Source organism: Bactrocera tryoni, chromosome 2 (assembly GCF_016617805.1).
Source record: "Bactrocera tryoni isolate S06 chromosome 2, CSIRO_BtryS06_freeze2, whole genome shotgun sequence".
NCBI classification, from domain to species: Eukaryota; Metazoa; Arthropoda; class Insecta; order Diptera; family Tephritidae; genus Bactrocera; species Bactrocera tryoni.
The window spans coordinates 34,296,209-34,304,606 of record NC_052500.1 but is presented as its reverse complement, the minus strand read 5'-3'; the positions used below and the strand labels follow the sequence as shown (position 1 = coordinate 34,304,606).

Below are 8,398 nucleotides of genomic sequence, written 5' to 3'. Positions count from 1 at the left end.
AATAAACGTTGACTCACAATTATGAAACCTTTATAGACCTTCCTGAAAACATGTTTGTGCTGAGATCTTCGTAGCGTTCATCTCTTTTGCGGATTTAGCCATAGCCTTGCCAAGTCTAAAGTATTAGAAAGAGGCTCTTTCTGACAGCGCTCATATCTCGGCGTGTGATGTGGGAAATCTGAGATATTTTGTCGTCAATACCAACTAATACGAACTAATAATATACCGAATATTATCTTTAAAATTAAATTATGCTGGCAATTAGGAGAGATTGTATTATTTATTTATTATTTCTATAACAAACAATAAAATACCAATTGCATTATGCATTTTAGTAAAAAGCTGAATATTTTATTGCGAACTTGCAACTTAAATTTGCTTAGCAATCATTTGCATTTTACGCTAAATATAAACACAATTAATGTTTGCTTGCTTTATGAGTTGCTTGTTATTACAATTAAATGTTCATTAAACAACTAACTAACGGTGGGGTAAACAGCAAAATAATATTTATGCGCTATAAAAACAGCAAACACACAGACTGCACAATCAATAAAGCAAACGTAAAAAATTTTCTGTTATTTTGTAAATACATACACACGCACACACAATTGTTTTCATAAATAATTAAGTAAATTAACTTTCCGTTTTTTCTTTCTGGCTATTGTTACAACCAAAAAAAGTTTACCAAAAATTGTTTTTAATCGCAAATAATCAAAAGTCAACTAACTGTACACGTGCTGGTGTTTGCGTAATTGCCGAGGCTTACTTTGTATCAGCAATCGGTTGGAAAATGCGCATAACCGGCAGCTTTAATTAGCCGGCTAAATCTGCATTTTCGTTGTGATTATTAGACTAATTAGATATTTTATTTTCGTGTCAACGAATTTAGATTGCCAAGTGAACAATTTAAATTTTATATTACATGGTGTTATGCCGCACACAATAGCACTAAGATAACACGATTAACTTGTTTTTTGTGCCCAAAGAATAATTAAGAGTACTTCAAATAATTTAATCGATTTTGTCTACATTTAGTTGAGTATCCTAAATTATATTTATACTCATCCATTAATTTAGTATTGTATTTCGTATTACAATTAACGTAATAGACTGCCCAAATCCTGCTTCCAGACGGTTATGAGGAATTTCTGCCTAAGTGGCTTGCAATACTTCGAAAGTGCTTAAAACTCTCAATTTTTACTAAATACGCAGTTAAAATCAGAGTGTATTAAATTAAGTATAAATTCTTACTATCTTATTATGTTCAAAATAACAGGACATATACTCTTTAGAACTCGACTCAGTTGAATTAAAATCAGAACAACCTAACTTTAGAACAAATAATCTTTTGGGATTATACCTCTAACTAAATTCAGTTTTTTCAACCTAAAGAGCAAAGATTTGACAGATAATGCTGGCAGTTTTGTACCAAAAAACTAAAATAAAAAATAGTACTGCTTAGACAATTTTTGAGATTGAAATAACGAAAAAGGTGTAACAAAACGTTTCTATTACAGATTTGAAATTATGATGTTATATCACTGATTAAATCCTAATTTGTTCTCAATATAATGTAATTTCAAAACTTCCACTCAAGTGCAGTTAAGTTTTAAGCCAATAGAGGCATTAATTTCATAAGCTCATTCCTTCTTTCAATCAATAAACGCAGCATGATATACTTACTTTATTATGAGTTATTAATCAAATCAAGGGCAAACAGTGGCACTCGAAAAAATTTCGACAAACTGAAATAATTTCTATATTATTTCAACTTTTTCATAATAATATATATAATAATATAAAATATACATACATACACGTAAATGCAAAAAATTATGAGAAATAACACAGAAAAAATGGCATCCCTGGTAGAATAAAATGAATGACAAAGAGAGGGGCAAAATGTGGCAGCTGAAATCTAATACATAGACTTAGAAAACATTAACTAATGTAAAAAAACTTGACTCATTTGAGGGAGAGACAGGTATCACAACTTTTTGAAGTTATACTTCTTATAGGAGTTCGGAAAAGGTTGCGATAGATTCAGGTTGCTCAATATGAATCTACGCAACCTTGCTCAATATGAATCTACGCAACCTTGTCTGCAGCAAGCGAAGCGGTGACAATCGGCGATCGTTTGTTCGTTTCTTTCGGCACAGCTCGGCTTTTCTACCAACAACACAATGTTGCCATGCTTATGCTGTTGCTGTTTTTGTAGAACAATGTTTCAATTTTTGGTTGGTGACATATTCAATTAAAAAATCAATTCTGTTGGTATTCGAACCTACGTACCTACGTGCTCGTCGTAACTTTTAAGGCGCTTACCACCTAGACCACCATTGACACTTGTATTGCGTTGTCCTAATTATGGTTAGGTTATGCATGAAAGAAATATACAATGGATCGCCGATTGTTACCTCTTTCCTTGCTGCTGCTGCGCATATGTATGTTTGTATGCTTGTTCATTATTGAAGTTATACTGCTTTTTCTTTCCTTTGTCTTTCATTTCTGCGAATTCTCAACTATTTTATGTGTCTTTTGTTGAAATACCCTACGTTGGTCCATTTTTTGGAAATCGACTCACGGTGACGAGGTATATCGTTTTATCTGACAGCGTGAGGTTTAAGAAGTTCATTTCTAATTTTGTCTTGTGGCATATTAGAAATGATGTTTCTTTGAAAATCGTTCGCTTACAACGGATAGAACGACTTCTGAGTGGTGATTTTAATTAATAAATTCCCTTTGGTTGAAATGCTCTACGTTGGCCGTTGAAAAGTTAAGACTATACTTCTCAGGATCATTCATTTCTTCAAAGAAATTAATGACCTTTAGAAATATGCATATTTGCATTATTTTGTTGTCATTTCCATATTCGTAGCAATAGAATTTCTATGGCATAAGTAAAGTAATGGCCACCGATTGTCACCCCTTGCCGCTGCAGCAGCTTCGCCTACAAACATGCGTAAATATACATGTATGTATATATACGTATGATCGTGAATAATATCGACGCAGATTATTGCGAGAAGCACCAGAAAGTTGTGCAATTTATGATTTTTATACTCTCGCAACAAAGTTGCTAAGGAGAGTATTATAGTTTTGTTCACATAACGGTTGTTTGTAAGTCCTAAAACTAAAAGAGTCAGATATAGGGTTTTACATACCAAAGTGATCAGGGCGACGAGTAGAGTCGAAATCCGGATGTCTGTCTGTCAATCCGTCAGTCCGTCCGTCTGTCCGTCCGTCCGTGCAAGCTGTAACTTGAGTAAAATTGAGATATCATGATGAAACTTGGTACACGTATTCCTTGGCTCCATAAGAAGGTTAAGTTCGAAGATGGGCAAAATCGGCCCACTGCCACGCCCACAAAATGGCGGAAACCGAAAACCTATAAAGTGTCATAACTAAGCCATAAATAAAGATATTAAAGTGAAATTTGACACAAAGGATCGCATTAGGGAGGGGCATATTTGGACGTTATTTTTTTTGGAAAAGTGGGCGTGGCCCCGCCCCCTACTAAGTTTTTTGTACATATCTCGGAAACTACTATGGCTATGTCAACCAAATTCTACAGAGTCGTTTCCGTTAGGAATTTCCATATACAGTTCAAAAATGGAAAAAAGCGGATAATAACCACGTCCACCTCCCATACAAAGGTTATGTTGAAAATCACTAAAAGTGCATTAACCGACTAACAAAAAACGTCAGAAACACTAAACTCTACGGAAGAAATGTCAGAAGGAAGCTGCACCCAGGTTTTTTTGTAAAATTGAAAATGGGCGTAGCCTCGCCCACTTATGGATCAAAACCTATATCTCACGAACTACTAAACCGATTTCAATGAAATTCGGTATATAATATTGTCTTAACACCCTGATGACATGTACGAAATATGGGTGAAATCGGTTCACAACCACGCCTTTTTCCAATATAACGCTATTTTGAATTCCATCTGATGCCTTCTCTGTATAGTACGAGTATAAACATTAGGAACCAATGATGATAGCGGAATAAAACTTTACAAAAATACGGTATTTGAAAAATATGTAAATGACGTATTATGAAATCTCGATTATCACTTTACCATGCGAGAGTATAAAATGTTCGGTGACACCCGAACTTAGCCCTTCCTTACTTGTTTTTAAGCTATTTTTACTACACAGTCCGCGTGTTGCTATTGTCCCACTTCTCTCGCTTTTCGTAGTGCGTATTTTTATTGGCTTTTTAAGAAATAGCTCTGAAAAAAACAGTGGTACATTTCAAACTTTTATTATATTTTTTTTTTTGGCCTATGAAATCGACAAGGGTGATGACTGACAAAACAAGAGAGTTTATAATGGTTATGTAATTTTATTTTGTCCTGGGTCGCAGAGAGCTAGAAATCATTTTAGTGCACATCGCGGGACTTTTTGCTTTCTGCATATATAAAAAGATTTCTTGCTCTCGATACAGGCAAGCAATTGTCGGTGAGAGCACCAGGTGAATGCCGGCTACTTTTAGAATTTGTCCTTGACTTTTTGTCATATTTATTGTGATATAGAACGGCACTTTTAAAGAAAGTTGTGGGATTCTGGATATCTGTGCGGGATGGCCGTCCCTCCAGAAAGAATGGTGACCTGGACGAACTTTCTCTAATATTTTTGTATTCATCCAATTAGTTTTTGGCACCATGATAGCTCTATCGCACAACCACTCCCAGTTAGTCAGAGTTCTTGTAAACTCGGAAATACCTCTTTAGTAAAGTTATCTTCCGTGCCTGTCGGCATATGACCTTCACTGAGTTCGAGAAGCGTTTGTGCGAAGAGTTCCGTCTACTGATCATTAAAGCATTCGACCCTCATGTTAGTATCTATTCAGTGTACCGCTCTACCTTGGCGAATGCGTTTATCTCGTCTGCCGCGATACATCGCTTAATAATCGACAACGCCTACCGGAAATCACCTGCCAGCAATACAACCACCCAACCCATGCATACGTCCCAGGCGATCAATTGCAAAAGAACACCATGACTACTACTTTTGATGTTACAAATGGGAGTTTCATCATTTGCAAGATTCAGTGGGAGCTTCAATACCGAGTGTGCGGTGTTGCCACCACTTACCAAGGTTGCGGATATTCCGGAGATCGCAACAGCCAGTGCAACCACTTTGACTTGCGCAACTGCGTCAGCAGCAATTTCAGCAACAAAGTTTTGCCAGTGCCCCCCGAAGCGTCCAAGAAACAATAAGACCCCCTTGTCCGCTGGCTACGCGGTTTGTTATTAAATTGCAAATGTGCCTTTGATTCGGTTGTAATAGTTAGTTGACTTGAATTCCCAAAGCCAAGATATCATAACCAAGCCCTCTGGCCAAATCAGCTCTTCAATTCTTTGTGGGGCAGGTCTATTGAAACCATCGCACACATTTCATTCTCAATTAGTTTCAGCGCTTCGTTAAAAATTATATTACCGTTGGCTAGTGTTATCCCTTGGTATTGGCGTGCAATGCCTTCTGATAAAACCTTTTTATTCTTTCTCACAATAGTCCGGGGTTGGAGAGTCCATATGTGCATATCATAATCGCAAAGAGACGTAGTCGCTGACCGACACAACATGTCGTCGTCCATAGTTCCATCCCAGTGACCGTCGTCCTCAGGCAACCAGGCGGAAAAATGTGGTGAGGTTGGTAATAGGCGATCTTGCAACTCGGTCTCGCAGGTGTGGTGGTCCAATTACGCCCATCTACGAACTCGTAATATTTTTGTGCTAAGGAACCCGCATACCAAGTTTGATAAATTTTTACTAAAGTTACAGCTTGCACGAGCGGTCGGAGAGACGAATGGATGGACAATTAGACATTCGCTCGAAATCAACCTGATCATTTATAAGTATATTTATAACCCAATATTTATCCCCTATTAGTTTTAGGTGATACATACTATCGTTAGGTGAACAAAACTATGATACTCTGCAGCAGCATGTTGCTAGAGTATCTAAGTTATAAATTGCATGCGTCCGGCACCGTCGTCTGCCATCACTTGTCTGCCCGTTCAGGTCAATGTTGTTTGTGATGTGGTGATTGAACGAGCTTAGGTTTATGTTGAAATCTAAACATGGCTACTGTACTCTTCAATATCGGTCGAAGAGTGTACTATATGTCATTTTAAGTATCGTCTTTGAATTGAAACGGTTATGAAGAAAATTCCCCATACATAATCCGCGAATTAATTTTCATTATTTTCCCATAGCAGAAAGATATTTTTTCGCAGAAAAATGTAGTTATTTCAGGGTGTCATCTAACTTCATACCAAATTTTTATTAAAATAGCTCTAAACATTTTGCACTGAAGAAGTAACAAACATACGCACTCACAAACTCCCTTCTTTATTATAATAGTGTGCTTAGAAAAAAAATTTAGAAAACATTTAATCATCCAACAACTACGAATTCAGCAATTTCTTATTGCTAAATTATTTTAAGATCACTTCGTATATTTACATATATTTTTTTTTTTAAATAACTTACTTATTGAAATATACATCCTTTATTTTTTATTTAACTAATTAATGACTTTATAGACACAAATATTTTGTGTCCTTCGACAGTGAGTTTTACCCAGGCACCACATGACAGACCACTTATTAACTTCATAGGAGCGTGTCTTTCTGGTACAACGATATATCGTGGCAAGTAAGAAGGGAGTAGAATTTAAACTGCTATGTTACTGTCATTGCAGGTATCGATGATGATAGTAATCCCACTGATGATTTCTTTATTATACTATATGGTATATATGGTATAATTCTTCCATAATTTCTTTCGAATGCTTGATTTACCCTTTCAATTTTCTACAAAGAAATATTTATTCTTTTTTACACTCTTTATAACGAAATATGCAATGACAAAATAAGTACTGTTATTGAGTAAGGCATATACATATAGCAAATATTCTCCCTATTTCACCCACAATCCCAGTGGATTTAATTTGATAAGTCATTTGTTATAATTCCCATGTCACGAAAAGTTCAATCGATTTTATTATAAACACATTAATGCAACTTATACATACACACATACATATATATACTGACATATATGGATAATATATGTCTGAAATATAGTATATAGGTGTAATATTCGTATTTATATAATGCAAAGGTACGAACTCTTATATCGCAGTAAGGTGAACAGAGAATAATTGTTTTAATTACATATATAACCGTTTATTCTAAAACCATTAGTGGTAGATATGGAATTACATATATGAAAATGATTTAGATCGCAAGACAAATTAATTCAGGTTGTATACCTGCATGTATACTTCAGAAAAATTGGGATAAAAGTTTCCTGGCGCTTATTATGGCAAACTCGGACTTATTCCACGCCATAGTACCACATAGTACTGCGGTTATGTTAGAAACTACTTAAAGTTCGACAGCTGTATACGGAAGCATTCGCTTTACGATGAATGGCACAGTAAGGTAAATCGGTTCAAAAATGAGATAATGGGCTAGACCTTTTTCTGTAACATATATGGTATTTTAAATTTGAGCAACTTTTTCACCTTTTTGAAGCAAATTCGGTTTACAGACATGTTAAATCTTGATATTGCGGTTAAAAAATATATCAGGTTCAATCAATACTATATCTCTTTCATATATAACACCATTTTGAATCACCACCAGATTATTTCATTACTTTATATATCGGATGCACACTAGCACCTTAAGAAAGTGGTTATGGTGGTAAAAATGGTTGAGATCAATCCGTATTGTCTCTAGCTTCCGTAACGGTATGTAAGAACTTACATTCCGATTGTCTTTTTCATTCCAGAAATATCGGCCAATCTGTGGATTAAACTTATGAAACATATAGCCTTTGTTGTTTTTGATACTGAGGTCTATCTTTGACTTTTTGAGATATTTCCAATAGTATAGGAGTCTAACTTTACAGCATATATAATATGTAGCTTAAACAACATAAAACTTTAAATTAATTAGACAGCTGCTGTCACCAATATGAAAAAAATTATAGAGAATACCTGCAAACTTCACTAAACAACACTTTCTGTTCCAATCAAAATATGCGCTTGAAATTGTTGGCAGTTTTAAAACTTTCCCGTCAAACTATCGGACTACTCACCACCTAACTGTTGTTATATGCATACTTGATTGCTGTTATGTATATATGTATTAGGTAGGGTGTCAGCTTTAGTGATATTTACACCAGTGTTCACTGATTTTTTACGTGACTCGCTTGCGAAGCAATTCGTTTGCTCGATGATAGAGGCAGATTAAACAATATAAACAACGATATGCACCTAGGGTACATTGACATGGTGAGGACAATGTCATGGAGCGGTCTGGTGAGCTATAACTAAGGTGAATATCTAGACAGATTGTTCTTAAATTACACATT

The 8,398-nt window shown here is 35.4% G+C and overlaps 1 pseudogene; it reads left to right on the top strand.

The window, feature by feature from the left end:
• The first annotated feature begins 2,584 nt into the window (after positions 1–2,584).
• On the top strand, positions 2,585–2,721 carry LOC120769857 (annotated as a pseudogene).
• Positions 2,722–8,398: the final 5,677 nt, after the last annotated feature.